Here is an 18,804-nt window from a genome sequence, read left to right on the forward strand (position 1 = left end):
GGAACCGCTGCCCGCGGAGCCGCCACTTGGCCCTGCCGCCCTGCTCCTCTCCTCCCCCGTCAGTGCCGGCCCCGCGGCCCGAGGCGGGCGGGGAGAAAAGGGATGTGGAGACGGGGCACCTGCGCGGCTTCTTGGAGGAACTGGGGCGTCGTGCAATGAAAGAGCACCAGAAAACGATTTCACAGTGTTCCTTTGAAATTAAATTCGTCCCAGCCTGAAGATGTTGTGCAGGGATGAACTCAGTATGGACTAAAAACTTTGTTTTTGCAAGAAATATTTCTATGTTGGCTTACGTTTCTTCCACGTACCAGAAAGAGTTTTGTCCATGAAGGACTTACTTCAGAAGCTTGAAGTCACTTCATCCCCTTTAGAAAAGTGCGGGAGAGGCAAGGGAGCCACGGCACGCAGCGGGGTCAGACTCAATGATGCTGCTGTGGTGGCTTCACAGTAGGTTTGGCCTGTTGTTTTGGCTGCTCGTTACACTGCATTGTGGAAAATGTCATGCACAGAGGATGCATATGTACTGTAGAAGGCAAATAGCTGAGATGTGACAACGTGGACATCTTAAAAACAAGTGAAAAGAAGTACTGCTGCCATGCCACAGTTTGTTTCCAGATCTTGGCCCTTCAGTGCAATGCATGGATAAAAAGAGCTAAAAAAAATTGCTCTTCCTCCCCAGCTGTGCCACTATTCCAAGTGGCTTTTGGCGCTTTTTTTGGCCATTCCAGATCCTCACCTGGCAGCTATGCTTTACCTGAGGGCGAAATCCATCACCCTTCAGAGCCTGTATGCATGGCTATCACAGCAAATCTGAGCTTTGAGTTGAGTGAAGGAAAACTAAGCAGTTCAGAAAGCACTTGTGAAAGTAACCGTGTCCAGAAGGCTGCCACGTAGGCTGGCTAGTACACACTTCTTCAAAGAACGGAATATCCAAAGGGCTTTTTTCCATTATTTGTTTCTTTTTTTTTTTTTTTTTTTTGAGTTAAGGCCCATTACTCCCTGCACATTAAGGTATGTAGGTCAGATTAGGATTTGCAGCTTCAAATTCCCTAGAACTCAGCATTTACTTTGACAATGGCATCTATATGCAGGGAAGTATCACTTTTTTCTAAGTATTGATAAAGTTGAAGGTAATTGATTACATCCTTCCTTCTCTTTCAAACAGTGTGTAACTGATTAAATCATTTACCAGGCATGTGTCAGCTCACTGTTTATGTTCACCCAAGGTGGTTGTTTTTAGCAGTTGCCTTGGAAAAGATTCCAACTCGTGTTCCAGGGACCAGAGATGTCAATTATTTGCAAAGTGTATGGCAGACATGCCTCCTTCATAGTCACTTGATTTATAAACATTGGTGGAATACTGTGGGAAGTCTGCTGGCCTCATCTCCTCATGCCCATCTTCTCTATTGCCTTTCAATGATTAAAGCAAAATAATAGTGCAGAAAGACTGTAAGGGAAATCTCCTTGCAGCAGAGGACATCGCTTGGTAAAACTGAACTGTATGGATAATTTTTGATCAAAAGTGTAAAATATACTGATATATTTTATAGAAACTTCAGTAGTGAAAGGTACTGAATGTACTATTTAAGTATAAGCTTCAGATTCCCGTGACTGGAATTTGACCATCAGATCACCAAAACATAGCTTTGCTTATCTAAGGTTGAAGTATGCCAAACAAATCTATTACTAATCACAACAGTATGAAATGCCCAGTCTCTGTCAAGTGGCTCTTTTTCATCTGCTGTTTGAGCACTTGAAACTTCTAGGAGACAGGTAGGACTGTACTGTACTCTTTGTTACGTTAGGAAACTTACCATTTGCTAGGTTATTTTAAAAAAGACAATATAATCTTATGTCAGAAAGAATACGTTAAAGACAAACCTGAAAGCTGGCTTCCTCCCCCCTGTAATTCTTGCCATTCTGTTTCCAACAAGGATTAAGTGGAGACTTATGAATTTTTTTTCTATGAAGAGGCTAAAAGAGGGAAGAGACACCAGCATATTCTCAAGGAATAAATGATCATACAGGGAGATGAAGAACCAGCTTGGAAAGATTTACCTTTGCTTTCAAGACATATGGTGCAAATAGAGAAGCAGTTAATGGCTGCAAAGATACGTGATGTAGTCAAAGCAATAAGCAGGGAAAATAATTCCTGTAGCCCTGTTTTGAATAATATTAATGATGCAGCACTTCATTTTTTTAAAGCCTACTAACAACTACTACAGCATGATGAAGGCCTGCATAAAAGGGGGGTTTTTTTGAGAAAGGAAAACTTGTCTTAGAAATCTTACATAGGAAGAACAAAAAAAGCAGCCATATTTAAGAGCTAGTCATCTCTTCATAAAGAAGCCATCAGAGACTAAGAAAGGAGTGCAAATGTAAAGTTCAGAGGATCTTGACTGAGACTGGAAAAAAAGAAATGTAATATTTTGTGAATAAATTACATTCCAATGTAATTGGAGTTCTAATTCCAATTGTACTTTACAATTTCATTCATGCTTATTTCCCAAAGGTTCTCTGCATATTATCATAGCTTTAAGAGTTTCTCTGTAGTTCCTCACTTTAAATATCTTACCAATTTTGGCAGTGGGTTTTACCTTCTGTAACTTGATTTCTGTGTCTCACTAGAAGACTGTCATAAGCCTAGTTTTCTCACACAAAATAACATTCCACATGTAGCCTCAAAAAGTGTTATGGTAATCTTAAAAATCTCCCATCACAGGCATTTAATGGGGGAGAAAAAATTAGAACAGGGACATAGCTTTAGCTTAGATGTGAATTGTCCAAAGCCATGTAAAGACCAATAAAAGATAATAAGCCTGGGAGTTTGATATAACAGTAAACAACTTTGGGTACAGATGAAAGTCCTCAGCTGGAAAAGGTTTTTATCTCTGTCTCAGTCTGATTGGCAGAATAGGTTCTAGTTCCTGGCTAAGGAATAGTTGATTGGACTAGCATCTTCTAGACTTAATACACTCCTTGAGGGTTCTTTCTCCAGTGACATGATTGAAGGACTGATAAAGACCTACTGGAAAATCCCAGTTACATATTGTTGTATATGAGACTTGAAAACTGAAAACTTTTTTATGATCTGAGACTAGGAACACTGTCTGGGAGCAGTCATTCTGCTCTTTTGCCACTGTGTCTCATGTTAGTCAGCTAAGTGTTACTTGCAACTAAAATGGTATGTGAATAAATGTTTTATTCCAGTCTGCTATTGAAATATCTAAGGTGTAATAGGAAATTTTATTCTACCATGGCTATCATAAGACATGAGAAATGGCATTCAGTTGTATTGAGAGTAGCTACTTGTGCTATCATGTTGTCAGACTACAATTTAGTTATTAATTATCTTTAACATGTAGGTGCAGGCAAAAACTGCATGAAGGCAAGAAAAAAAATAAATCTTTCATTTCTGGTATAATTTTTCTTTTTGTCTGTTTTCATTCTATTTATTTTTTTTTTTTTAAATAAATACTTTAAATTGCTTTTGCCAATGGCAGAGATCAGATCTGAGTGGATACCAGTGATGTTTTTAAAAGTTAATGAAATCCAGGCCAATGAGAGAGAAATTAATGTCATTACTCAGCTAAGGAGATTCCTTTTAATCCATGTGTAATGTGGATGTAAAAACACGCCAACTAACAAAATAGCAACTGTGATTAAGAAACAATGTATCATGATTTTAAAAATCATTAAACATTTTAACGTTTGTGACCATAATACATTTGTTAAAGGTCATTCAATTCACAATGCACTTCCTTACACAGTATGAGTTAAAGAAGGAAGATCTAATTCTTACGCCAATCATGAGGACCACAAAGTAGATGTTGACCAGAGGAATCAGGACATAATGATCATAACTGATGCTAATGAAAGATCTTATTAAGAAATAATCCAATCTATAACACCATTGACAATAAACCAGACATCACAGTCAGCATCACAACAAAATGACACCATTATCCACCTCTCCACCCCAGGATTCTTGCCCCTTCACAAACCTGAAAAAGATAAGATTGTTGACTTCTTTATCAGAAAATGTCAAGACATTGAGGCATCTCACAGGTGTTCCAGGTCATGCCTAGCTCCTTCTCACACAATAAATCAAGCCTGTTTAGACTAAACCCATCCAAAGTGTTTTTAAAATTAAATATTTTAATTTTTTTTAATTAAAATTTTAGATTAAAATTATTAGATTAATTTAAAATTATTAGATTGCCAGTAAACACTATCTCAGAGTAATATGAATGAGAGAGCTTCAACTGCTTAGGCTTTCATAGTCTTCCATCTTTGCTACAAAAGTGCTATTCATCCGGATAGAAACCCATCTATGATCAGGAAACTGCAAGTACTGCCCTATGGTGCAATATGGCTCCTCAGCTAGGCAGGGCATTTTGAGAAAGTGAAAATATACACTACACTCCCCATTCTAGATTTTAAGCATGGAGATAGAGAATTTAATGCAAGTTCTGATTCTCAGTACTTTCATATGTTACATGGGTTCTCTAGATGTCTGTAGTCTAGATTAATTAAAGTTTGGTGTTTGACAGTTATGTTCTTTTATTACAACAGAATGTTCCATTATTGGGAGAAATCTATCTGCTCAGCAAAAATAATAAAGTGAAGACCCTCATAGGATCTTCTTTTCTGCTGGGCTGAATGTAGCAGTGTATAAACATGCCAAAACAAAGAAAAAAAAAAAAAGATAACATGCTGAATTAAGGCACTTCAGTGTACACTTATGTGCACTTCACAGTGCACTTCTGCCCTGTGACAAGATAAAGAAAATATTCACAAGAGATGCTAGGTAAAACAAGTATTAGTGAAAATGCTTTGTGAATGACTTAAAAATATATTAATATTATGCTAGAGGATGGGATGTAGGGAACCATACAGGTTAAATACCTTTGAATGCTGAACAGATTTTCATTTAAAATGTTCTGTTCTTTTACTTAACTGGGAAAAAACGCTTCCCCACCTTCAGCCGTTCACTTCCATGTATAGCCAAAGCATATCCACTTCCACTTTGGTGCATTTGAGAGAAGGGTAACTTCTGATTCTAGGAAAGAGCTTCATACGATATTCAATAGGCAACAGTTTTCTTGCTTTCTGAACTATGTAAATTCATTTTGTTTAGTACATGGAACCAATTGTGAAAACAGGCCTAAAAAAATAAAAAGAGAACAAGAGAAAGAAACTGGATTCTTTATTCACTGTGGTGTCTTAACAGCCATGTTAACAGGTACTTTGAAGGGGTTTCCAGTTTCATTTCCAGGAAAAAAGAGTGACTGTGGGAGTTCGATCTGTACAAAGTGTTTCCTTAATTAATCTAAAACTGAGAAAGAGAAGCCAGTATAGGAACCATCCATCTTCTTTATGGCACAAGCTTAGGTTCACAATCACCAATAAGAAAAAAATAGTGGAAGGTGTGGGACTGCAAAAACACAAACCTAGTTGCTCGTTTTGGAAGTTCATGTAGTCACGTGTATTTTCTTAATACAAACCACTTTATTATGTACCTATTGCGTTTGCTGCCCACAAAATATACCTGACAAAGAATTTCAAATAGTAATCAAACAAATGAAAGACAAAAACAAAAAAAAAAAGAAGAAAAATAAATAAATAAAAAATTTAAAGGGAGAGAAAGAGAAATTAAAGTGGCTTGCACCAGAAAAACATTATTCCTAATGTGGCCCAAACAGCATTAACTACATTGTAACAGGGTTGGTAGCTTTCAGCCTCTCCTGTTGACAGACTGCACAGTAAGACAGGGCTCTTGGGTTTCCTCTTTTCTGTACTTCTCCATACACTTGTGCAGTAACATGAATAATCAGCCATCCACGAACAAAGAACTATGAGTGCTTGTTGTGTCATTAAGCATGAGCAGTGCAAATCTAAATTTCCATAAAACTTAGTAATGTTGCGCCTGCTCTTTGTTTTGCTACACTGCTATGGATTACATTAGACAAGGTAAGCTATTCTAGAGCACACTTGACATAATGTATTATTTTCAAATATGTTACTTTTGCTTATTTTTAGTGTTTTTTAATGCCCATTATATTTAATGAAAAATATAAAATTATTAATTCTGCTTTTTTCAATTACCTGAATAAAAAATCACAGGTGAAAATAATAAAGGACTAGAAATTCAGCAGAAGGAAGAAATACATGTATTTGCAGTATTTCTAAGTTTGATTCTTTAAGTTAGTCATATTTTCTCCTAGTTATGTGCTTTGTTGCTAGCAATTCAGTTACCTTCAAAATATTTTCAGTCATGGCAAAGGTTCCTTAACATCTGTATGCATGACAAGCTTCACACTTGTACCATTAGTTAACAGAAGAAAAAGAAAGGCAAGCAGAAACACTGAGATGAACAAAAAGTCATTGCAGAACTCAACATCCCAGCTGAAGGAGACATGTCAAAACAGATCCCCAGAAGAATTAAAAAACAAAACAAAACAAACAAAAAACATGCCTACAAAATCCAAAATCTCAGTGCAGTAAGAATTCTCCAGGGAATTACCAGATATATTAATCAAAACCTCCAAAATGATGGAACTTGGGTATTTTTCAGTATTAACCACATGAAAACGAGCACATATTATAAAATGTGACCAATAGACATTCTGACTTACAGTGAAATTTTTACACACCTTGAAAATTATCCTTTGTTCACATTCTGCTTCTCCATAGCTCCATTATATGCTTGAGATTTTTTTTGTTCAAAGTTTTTTACCATTAGTTTAATTTTTGTAAGATTTTTCCAGTGTATTACTGGAAAGCTGAAGATGACCATTAACAGCTAGTATTTATTATTAATCTTTTTTTTTTCAAAAAAAAAAGGAGCTTTACTTTTTGCTTCCAGGTAGTCCATTTCTGTCTATCTTCATTTTCGAGATAAAACGCAAATAAAATCTAATATGCACCAGTAACTATTATAAAATATCAATGTATTTCAAATGATAGGAAAACGAGTATCTGAAATTTGCAGAGAAGAAAAATAAGCAGTTTAAAGTAGAAACTCTGCACAAATAGGAATTATTTCAAACACCAGACAGGAAAGCAAAAAAAAAAGATACGTAATTAACCAATGACTACATTTTACCTAGCATACTCAGAAAGTAAAAACAACCATTATCACTCACAGGGTGATTAATAATTAGTCAGTTATTTTCCAATTAAATTGAAGCTGTGTTAAAAATATGACTGTGATAATTCTCATTCTGCTCAAGTGAGAGAGAAGAGTGAAAACAATTACTGCCACTAGCATCAGAGTTCAGTGATGAAAGCATTGACAAAGTAGAGAATACTCTTTTCCCATCCCCTGATTTAATAAATATTTATTGTCAGGTCTCACTGCACGACACTGTATGGCCCGGTTGGAATACTAGACTAAACCCTGTTTTCCTTTAGAGGATCTCCTTTTTGGCAGAGACAAGCTGTCCTGGGGTCATTTTCTTGTGTGAATCTTACCAGAAGCAATAGGATAGCTCTTTGCATAGCACGTAACTCAGACCTAAAGAGTATAGTGGGTTGTGAAGGACTGGACTTTTCCTCACTCAAAGATATATGTCCTTTAGGTCAGCAATCATAACTGATTTTAAAATCGCTGCTCCGTCAGGCACTTTAAACCCTCTTCTGTCTGCTTGCCTCCTCTGCCACAAAACAGTGACTTAGACTCCAGGAGGAAGTAACCAGCCCCAGGCAGGAGCAATGGTGGGAAAACAACAACAGTGTAGAGCCTGCCTAGGGATGGTGCAGCAGGGCGGGAAGAAAGTCCCTACCTGATTGTTAGGGAAGACCCAAGAACAAGAGACTGGCCGATTTGGGATGAAGGAGCAAGTCCCCAAGAGACATAAAGAAACTGCCTACCTGCTGCTTGCTGCAGCTCTTTGGATGGAGACAGAACATGGTGCTGCTTGCCTTTTGGGGGTTTGTCTGCTCTTTGGGGGTTCCTGCTTGCCTATGGTTCCTGCTCACTTGCGGTCCCTGCCTGCCTGCAGAACCTGCCTGCTGCTCACCACCTGTGGTAAGACTTCTTCCCACCACCCATGGGATCTAAGACGGGGTTGCACGGGAAGTCATCTGCACCTAATATATAAATACCTAGACCATCTCAGGAATAAAGAAAGGGATTGCATTTTGGTATCATTCCCTCCATAAGGTGTTCCTGCTGTGACTTACCTCCACACAAGACACAACCCTATACAGGATAGGCATTGGGCATATCCCTCCTTCCTCTTCCCATCTCAGATAATGAGAGTTAATCTTGGTGTGTAAATAATAAGATATATAAGTATTAGTAAATGCATAAGTATTTGGTGTTTCAAAGACCCTATCCCTCCTGAACCCTTCCTCCCCTAAATTGTGTTAAATTCCCTAATAAACTGTATTAATTTGTTAAACTATAAATTTGCAGTCAGTCTAAATTGGTGGGCATGGTAGGAGGCATGATTCAGTATTCCACCTTAAAAGCTCGTGGGGGCTGCTCCCCTGAGAGAGGCAAGCACCACATGCAGACCCCTTGGTTCCACTAACAGATTTTTACAATAAGGAGGGTGAACCATGTTTTAACATCCTGACAAATCATGCCAGTTCGCGACACGGGTTCAATTAAGTCATACAAAGCTGAGAACCTCTTTGATATGGACCTTCAATGCTACAGGTGCACATGGGGAAAAACATCCAAGTTTTTTTGAGTTTTCCTCGTCAGGAAAAAGATTAAAGAAAACTGGGTTTGGTACAGAAAAATATTTTACTGATAAAGGAAAACCTATAGATGTGGAAAACAAAAAACAATGCAGTCTTAATGCAGTGCTGAATATAAGTAGAAAGTTACCAGCACTAGTTAGTAGTTGCTGCCAGGGCCCTCAGGGCCCAAATGTGTTAAAAGATACTTGCAATCATTCATAGCCCAGTGTAGGCAGTGAAATCTTATGCTATCAACTCCACTCTAGAAAAATACACTGAAGATTTCTTTCTGTGAGTTATAGAATAACATACATAGATTTTCTTCTCTTAAAGGTTAAAATGGTACGGTTTGTAGATGTCTCTCTCTTCCTTGAACTCTCAATGAATCAGGGCCCTATGGGCACAGTTAGCCCTGACTGTCCCTGACCACTCCCTGGGGCTCCCCACACCCTGCCGATGGCACAGGACCCCACGTCAGGACCCTGGGACCATCAGTCCCTGCCCCAGTCACATGGCAGCAGACCCAGTCTCCAGCTCCGCACAGACCTGCCATGCCCAACCATGGGCCCCAGTGAACCAGGTCCACCTGCAGGCCCACATCCCAGCCCATTCCTGGGGAAGTGCCTGATATCTGTGGCTGAGGCTGCCCTGGTGCCCCCCAGCTGCCCTGCTCCTAGGTGGGGCTGGGACAGACCCCTGTGCCTGGCTGTGCCTTACCACTGCAGGACAGTCCCTACCACCCTAGCCCCAGCCCCCACTGTGCCTGGAGAGTCACTCTGTGTGTTCTTACCTGCAAGGAATTTTCAAAGAATCTTTAGTTTCATTTTATAATTTTTCTTGAAGTGCTATGTTGCATAAAATGTTAAACATATTACAATGTAAGAAATGAAATTTTATGGCAGCTCTCCTAAATTGCTCAACAGATTGTCTATATTTTAAACAGTACTTGTCTGCCAATTTGCCACACATTATTTTTACAAATAACTTCATACTGGCTGTACACAAAGACTGAACACTTTAAATAGTGAGCCACATAATTGGGGAACAAACTAAAACATAAAGGACTAAAGTGCATAGAGCTTTGTTGCTTTTTTTTTTTTGATTGTCATTGTTTGAAAGTGAGGGTGCATTTTAGGTGACTGAGCTTTGCCTGCGAGAAGCATATATTGCGATGCTGTGGCAAGTGAGGTGTCCCCAAGCATGTATGTCAGCCTGTGATCCCAGCATGGTTGCCGGGATCTGCTACCCATTACTGCTGCCCTCCGCAGCCTTGACATGAAATGCAAGTCAACAGCTCTTGAAGGACCCCTCTCAGGGCAAGCCAGGCATTTGCTTGTGGAAATTTCTCTGCCTTTCTCCTCCAGAAAGGCAGCTTGTCTCCTGTCACTGCTGCCTCACTGTCACTATGTCTCCACACAGCTAGCACAAGCAGTATATGGAGCTGAAGGGATGCACATCCATGTGTGAGCTCTGGGAAGCAGAGGGCACAGGGCTGTGAGGTCCACGTGTGCCGCTGTACCTGTATCTTATTGTGACAGATTTCTGAACTTGAGTTTCAGGTTATCGGCACATATTGCTGTATTTGTTACATTCAGTTGCATTTTCAAGGCTTCTTTTGCACCATGGTCGAACCCGAGGGTTTCATGTTTTGTTTAAAAATAAGTTTACCCTTATGCAATCTTATGGCTCTGGGATTTGAAGTGATAGGCATGTCAAACTTGTACTTTAACTAGGACTTCTGAGTACAGAGGGGAAAAGAGACAGAATAAGGACAACTAGAGTGATGCTTGTGAAAAAAATAAGTGAGTATTTAATTGCCTTCTTTCATATTGTTTTGTTTTCCTTTTGAACATGGGTCAGTGCTTCTGAACCTGGATGAAACAGTTACAAGAAGATTGAAATTGTGATCTTAACCTGGCAGAATTGGAGAATAAATTAAAAATAGTATGAGATGTAGTTAAGTTTTTGTCCTGACTTCTCCATAGGAACACTAAACTCCACAGCAGGTAGTGTGGCCTAAAGACACATCATCTATATGTTGTTAAACATTACCTCCAAAATGCAAGTGTTAAAATCAAGAGAGACGCTGCTGTCTGTTTGTCTGTCAGGGCTTCTGAGGCTTATGTAAGCTGGTTGATTTGCAGCCCAGATCTCTTCTGCAGATGATAAACAGAAGCTCCTATGGCAGAATTTCTTAGCACATTACTTGAGTAGAATGTTATTACTCCTGTTGGTATGTGTATAAAGGGACAAAACTTTCTTACTGTGTTACTACCCTGACCCAGTTTGATTTCAGAGAGTTGACTGTTTTGACCCATTATATTAATAGATAACTAATAAAGGAGATTTTAAAAATACAGAATAGTAAAATATAGCTATGCTAGTATTCCCCATGGGTTTTTTGTCTATATGTTAGGAATTTCTTGCCAAGTGCTCAAATTTTCAGCCTTCTTACTATTTTAAGTTTAATTATCTTGTAGCTAGTATTTCTAGGAAATAGAGATGCCTTCTTGTGTGTTTATTTTTCTTCTGACAACTTCCCTCACTGGTTTTCACTTTTCATTCTGTATTGCATTAATCTTTGCCATTATATCTGGAGTAGATACCAATTCTGGGGATTAAAGATGTAGTGCTCCAAATTTCAGATAAAATTTCAATTAGCACAGAAATTTCTTCCAAATGTATTAATGTGACTTGTTATAAAGTGTTTATTGGGGAATGAATGTAGTTGAAATTCATTAAATTAATCCAAAACTGCTTGTTAGATCAAATGACTAAAATAAAATACTTGATGAGCATATACAATACTAATGATTATACTCAGAAACTATCTGCATATATTGTCCTTTTCAGCTTTTCACTGCATGATGTAGTCTTCATAACTTCAGAGTATGCTTCAAAGTATTAGGAAATCAATTAAGGCATATAGTGTTTTCAAGCATGTGAATTTTTTTAGTAATTCAGGAATGTCATGGCAGTATTGAGAACTATAATATACTCCCTGAAGTCTTGTGTCTTCCTTATGTAAGACAGTCTGTCGTGTTGGATTCAAATCTATCTTGCTATCAGAAAGATCTGCTGTTTTCCTCTTTGCCTTTAAAATGGTGTACTAACAATAGAAGTACTCACTCATGAAACCATGGTTACAGTGGGAAATGTTGTATGTGCATCACTGTGAATTCCTTTTCAGTTATGTTGTGTCATATTGTAGACATGTCTCCAGTATCTCAAGTAGTAACAGTTGCTCTGGTATTTAGAAAATAAATTTTAAAAAAAGAGGGAGGGAGGAAGGGATGGGGGGACAGACATCCTTCAGATACCTAGCTATGGTCTTCTTTTTAGAAAAAGGGTTCAAGAAAAAGTTCTCAAGCTTCAAAAGTCTAAGTATGCCCTTGTGACTCTTAGCAAGTGGGAGAAGAGCAGAAAGAAACATGCTGACTTGACATCACTTATTTTCAAATGACATATCAGTTGTCCTTCCTTCTGCATCACTGATGTAAAGCAAAACCAAATCAGAACACCTACTAGGCACTTTTCTCCCTGGACTCAGGGCCAGAACAAAAATCAATGAAACTGTTCTCAAAGTAAAATACTAATCAGCAGGAGTTCAAATGTGTCAGAATATGATTCTAGATTGTCAGCAAATAAAGCATTGGATGTATCACTTTTCAAAACAAATTAATCCTCTCTTCCCAGTATATTTATATCTTCTGCACCAAGAGAGCAAATAGAGCAGAAAACAAAATCTTTCATATTCAAATTTTGCTGAACACAGGATGACATTTACAGCTACAGGGCCTGAATTTTATTTGGATGTACTCTTATATCATACTTGCCCTCTTCTTGCACCATTCTTGGACATGCTTTTCCAGTAACTACTGGTACCCCTCTTGAAGATGATTAGTTTACTTAGAATGATGGAATCATAAAATCACTTTGGTTGGAAAAGACTTTTAAGATCATTAAGTCCAACAGTTTACCTGGCACAGTGCCAAGTCCACAACCAAATCATGTCCCTAAGCACCACAACTATACATCTTTTAAATACCTCCAGGGGATAGTGACTGGATCACTTCCCTGGGCAGCCTGTTCCAGGGCCTGAAAACCCTTTCAGCAAAGAAATTTTTCCTAATATCCAATCTGAACCTCCTATGGCACAACTTGATGCCATTTCCTCATTTTCTATTGCTTGTTACTTGGGAGAAGAGTCAGGTACCGACCTTGCAACAACCTCCTTTCAGGAATTTGTAGAGTGCAGTAATTGTGGATTAATGGCATGTTCAGGACATGTAGTATTGTCAGAATTCATTCCTTTAGAAGAAAGTTCTGTCAGTTGAATGAAGTTTGGGAGTAGCAGAACATTCATGATCACTTCCAATTTTTACACAGTACCATATTTTTCCCAATGAAGTAATTTATAAAGTACACTAAGACCAAAGAAAAACTTCCAAAAAAAATTAAAATGCCAAAAAAACCTACCAGGCATTTTCGAACACAGACAAAGATAACATGCTTGCACAAGGAGCAGATTCCTCATCAAATTTGAGATTTTCTCAAAAAACTTCAACTATCAAGCCACTCAAAACAGTGAGTTCAGTCTTGTTCAAAAAGGGTTTTGAACAAGTAAGGAGTGCTGCTGGACTTGTGAGAATTATTTTTGTATATGTTCCTCTTTTTTTTTTTTTTTTCTAAAGTATCATTGCAATATTAATTATACATCTTTATTCTGCATTTCTTAATGAGTGTTGTGCACTGTACAGGAGAGTAGCACTAGAGATATTCTGATCACCTGAAAATGACCAATTCAGTAACACAAGCTTGTACAAGTTTCCTCTTTGTAATGTTTTTAACTTTCTTAACCTTTATGATGAAATTTAACACTTTGCAGAATGTTGGTCTCTCTTTTGGGGGAGAAGACTGCATAACGACTAGAAAAAAAAATAATATGGATCAGAAAAGCTGATTTCAGATAATCGCAGTCTAAATCCACCCTTATTGTATATGAAAAAAAAAAACAAAAAACAAAAGAAAACTGCTTTTCTGTCCAGTGTGAATATTTCTTCTTTTTCTTCTAGCTCCTCTTTATGCTGATATACATTGAGTTGTGTGAGTACTGACTTGGGCTACGGAGCCATCTTAATTGTGGCTACATCTGCAATGCTCAGTTTTGGGTGACACTAACTCCATGTACCTTCCTGGTGACCAGAGGATGGACTGAGAACAAAAGTGAAGTATAGAAGTAAAAATAAATAAATAGTATGTACACTAGGAAAGCTGCAAAAGATTGGATTCATAATAGCAATAAAAAATTGCAGTAAAACTAAAACAGCATCATGAAAAGAAAATAAAAACATAGTATTGTCCCAGAAATAACAATAAAAGGAAATGTAAAAGCAAATGAAATTGTTAAAAATAAATGCATGATCTAATAACCTGTAATACAGCCGTGTTTTGTGACCTGTTAAGAAATGACCAATGGTCTTGGAAATACCTCTGTGAAAATAACTTTATGGATATTACATTTCTTGTCACTACTTAATATCCCTTGTCAAGTGAGCAATGCTTGAGAACTATAAAATGTTAGATATGGCTGGAAGGAGAATGAGAAAGCATGTGTGTTCCTACTTGGAATTATAAGCAAGCAGTGGTATCCCCTTGAGTCATACTATTAACAATAATAAATATTTAACAGTTGGAATACAGGCCTTGTTTAGATACAAAATTTACACTAGTTTAACTAAAATTGTATCTTACATCTTCAGCTGAGCCACATAAAAAATCAGATCATATGAAGGGCTCTTAATGTTTGTGCCTGTAACCAGATATAAGAATATATTTTGAAAGCAATCTGAAAGAAAGAAGGAACTAAACTTGGATTAATGGAGGAAAATGTTTCCATGTTTAAACTCTATAATGCAGAGTTTTTTTCATGGCTTCAGAACAAAACCATCTGTATAATAAATTAATGTGCTATGAGATAAACTTCTAGTTTAAGTAAGTTTCATTACTAAATATGTTGAGGTTAATTTTCTCTTACTCATGTTGGTATACTTTAGAATTTGAACCAGAAGTGGACTTTTTATTCGATAGGTAACTCCTTACATCAGCAAGACTTGCAGTAAAAAGAAATTTGCCTCCATGTGCTTTGTGCTCACATGCAGCTGGAAGAAATACAAATCCTAGTATCTTCTGCAGTTCAAAAAATACAACAGATTCTTTGTAAGTGTGTGGGAGAGATCTGGACAAGAAATTAGAGCTTCTTAGTAGAATTTTTTAATCAGAGGAAAGCTGTTATTTATTTCAAGAGCAAGTTTCAATTATTGCACAAGTATTTTTATTTCAATGTGTTTTGTACCAAAAATTATATTATTTCCCAAGCTTTTATCGCTTTTATCTCACTTGTGTGAGTCAGGTCCTCAATAACCTTCCTGTGGTAACGCTGAAGGAAAAAATAAAGTACCACAGTAAATTTTAAGAGGCTGCATAATTAATATAGTCAATGCAAAATACAGGCTATTTTCCATTGGTGGTTTGTGTTGGACAGAAGTGCCTGTAGTAGGCTGAAGTAAATAAAAATTTCTGGAGCTTATATTGGTTTTAGTTCATGAAGTAAAAGTCAGATATAACCCTAGCAAACCAAATTGATCACATTTTATGCTGTTCACCTTCCCACTCTGAAATAGATAATATTTTCCACTACTTGTTCCAACAAATAAGGCATCAAAGGCTTTTGCATGTCTTAAGCTTTTATAGCACCAGACTATTTGCCAGCTTTATCAGAAGCTAGCAGTGAAAGTCAAGTGGATTTATCTGGGCATTCAAAGCAAGCCTTTCATGTGCTCTATGTTCTTTCAGCTATAGCTCTAGTTGACTAATTTGTAGTGTTGTGCCATTTTTTCCATCAAAGATGAATCCGTCAAGCTTAGAGGTAATGAGCCAAACTGTGTGGGTGTGTCCTTACCAGAAGATAAGGCAGAAACCAAAATAAGCTTAACAGAGCACAAAAAAATCCCATTTTACTTTTTTTCTGTCCTGCCAACCACAAGTTAAAACAAACAGCATATCGATCCACTGCTAAAAAAAGTATTATTTGCATTTGTTTCTCTTCTCATATAATTTGGATTTTAATACAAAATCTATGCAATTTTTTAACAGCTGATGCTTTTGTTGAAGAAGCAGATTAGGCTGATATTTTAAGAATTGGCATAAGTTATTCTATATATGTATATACAAAATATTGTATATATGAATATATAAAAACCATTTTAAAAGATGACTTATTTGCTCGTGTTTGTTTTGTTTCATACACATAAAACTAAGTGTTATATTCCAGTTGTGTTTAGAGTGCCCAGTAGCAGGAGAGAAAATGCCTTAGTTTGAATCTACATCACAAATCTATCTACACACCTCTATATCTTCCAAAACTGAAGCATAGTTTCTTTAGTAATCTGATAGCTATATTAAAGCAAAAATGAAGATGAAAAGTTTTCTACTGCATTAGGCAAAAAAGGAAATTATGTCCTTAACTAGCTGTAGTGCCCTGATAAGCATTATAATAAATAACTCTGCCTGAAGTGGGTGGAATCAGTGCCAAGATTGCATGCAGTCAAATATTCCCACAGTAGCAGGATCTCCACTTACTCAAAAATATGTCATTTTAAAAAAAATAACTTGCCTACAGAATGGCTTAGATCTATTGAGATAACATTTTTGTCTGTCCTTATAAGAGCACACTCAGGATACTCATAAATATTGATTGTATATTTTTAATGTATGAGTCATAACTAAAAAATATTACATGGAAACCTAAAAGAAGATAAAACAGTTTGGTCATTGTTTTCACCAACAAAGAAAAAATTAAAAAGTGCAAACATGTCACTTTTGATATTTTAATCTATTCTTACTTTAACCTCAAATATAGAAACGTTGCTTAAAAATTGTAACGCTACCTTAAGTGAGAAGAGCATTGTGAATTAGAGAAAATGTATGTATTACTGTGAGCAGCTATGCTTGTTATTTGAACTGGATTACTGTAGAGATCATGACAGGTTATTAGGAGGAAAATTGAAAGAAAGGCTTTGATAAGCAGCAGAACCCCAATGTTCACATTGATTTTGTTCATAATAAGAATCTGCAGGCCAAACTCTAAAAAAAAAAAAAAAGGAAGAAGGCCAAGAGATGTCCCAGTGTAATATTTAGACTGTAGCAAAAATAAGCTATAACTTTGTCTAGATGACGACTGGAAACATAAAATTAAGATCTGTCTGTGTAAGAGCTTGAGGGAAAACCAACAGTAAAAGTATATAAACTGAGAGATGTGTTACATGAAATTCCTTTCTGAGTAATGTAAATCAGAGGCTGTTTGGAAAAATGCTGTAGCATTGTGTCAGGGTTTGGACAGTTGTTCTATCACCTGACCCAAACTGGGAGGGAGAACCAGGAAAAGGAAAGAGTTTGAAGCAAAAACAGATTTAATGGAATAATAATAATGAACTAATATTAACCTCACTGCTAATATAAGATACAAGATTATACCCACCTCCAGTTAGCAGTCATGAGCTGTGTCCTTCCAGCACTGCAGGCTGAATGCCGGCACTGCCAGCAGGACAGTTCCAAAGAGAATGTGGCTGTCACAGCATGTGAAGGAGTGGGCCTCAGGCATGGGGCAACCAATGAGACAGATGGGACCTTCTCAGGATGTCAGCCATGTCAGGATATCTAGCTAATCTATCAAAAGGTAATGTATACTTACTAATATACATACTAATATACATCTGTTGTAGTTGTTGTAGTAAATCTAAGTTAGTGATTAAAAGCAAACTTATCTGTTTAGATTTTGTTTCTTAGAACTTCTCAAATATATCTTACTAGCCCTACATTTTTTTCTGTAATAAGTACGAGAAAAATGTGTGAATCAAGAAATTAGTATATCCTTTTGTAAACTGTCACTGAAAATCGTGAAGAAACCTATTATATTTCATCGCAAGTTCTTCTAGTTATTACAAAAGGATTGTTTGTATGTGTTGTACTGCTGTCTGCATAATTAGAAAAAGGAATTGTAAAATATATTGTATTAGTACTAGTAATAGGTATAACTGCACAAATTAATGCAACTGTAAACCTAATCACAGTGGCAGATACATTTCTGCATTTTGTGGCATGAAAAATCACTGAGTCAAATAACTGAGATTTTTTTTTGAGGAGAAAATCAAGGAAAGAAAAGGCACTTTTCCCTAGGTCTCTTTTCAAGATGAAGTTAAAAACTACACAGGTTATTTGATCTGTGGCTGTCAAAGTGTTCTTTTAGATTAGTTTATTGGTTTAGCATCTCTTTTTCTAATTTAAAATAATCCTTATTTCCACTTTTGCAGAGAGAACTGCTGTAGCACAGCATAAGTGGAAGACCTTATATTATGCTGAAACAGCAGTTCTACTGTGCAAATTTTAGAATTGTAAATTACCTGAAAGATATCTGAGAAACAGAATGGCTTTCAGTTTGATTTATCTCTCCAAGCGGGGGTCTTATGTTATGTTTACATTACAACTAGGTGCATGACTGTGGCAACTGTAACTATACTTAAACATGCTAAGGCTGAAGCATTCATTCTACAAAAGTCATACTTGGAGATTCTGAAAGTGCTTTCTTATAAGCCCATACAGAGAACCCAAGTTGATAACTTTCAATGGCTTTACCCTGCTAAATTTAAGCTATATTAGGAATATTTTTTTAGGCTACACTCATGATTCCTGTGGTGAAAGGCCAACACGCTTAAGCCACACCATCCAAGTCACAGAAGGCAAAAACACGGACTGGGAGAATGAAGAACCACCCATGGTAGGAGTAAATCAGGTTTGAGACCATCTCAGGAACCTGAAGGTATACAGGCCCATGGGACCTGATGAGATACATCTGCGGATCCTGAGGGAATTTTATTAAGCCACTGTCCATGATATTTGAGAAATCGTGGCAATCTAGTGGATTTCCAACTGACTGGAAAAGGAGAAATGTAACCTCCATTTTTAAAAAGGGGAAAAAAAGGAAACACTACAGGCCAGTCAGTCCAGAGGGTCATGAAGGTGATCAGAGGGCTAGCGTGTCTCTCCTATGAA

Source organism: Chaetura pelagica, unplaced genomic scaffold (assembly GCF_000747805.2).
Source record: "Chaetura pelagica isolate M959 unplaced genomic scaffold, ChaPel_1.0 scaffold50, whole genome shotgun sequence".
Lineage (NCBI taxonomy): Eukaryota > Metazoa > Chordata > Aves > Apodiformes > Apodidae > Chaetura > Chaetura pelagica.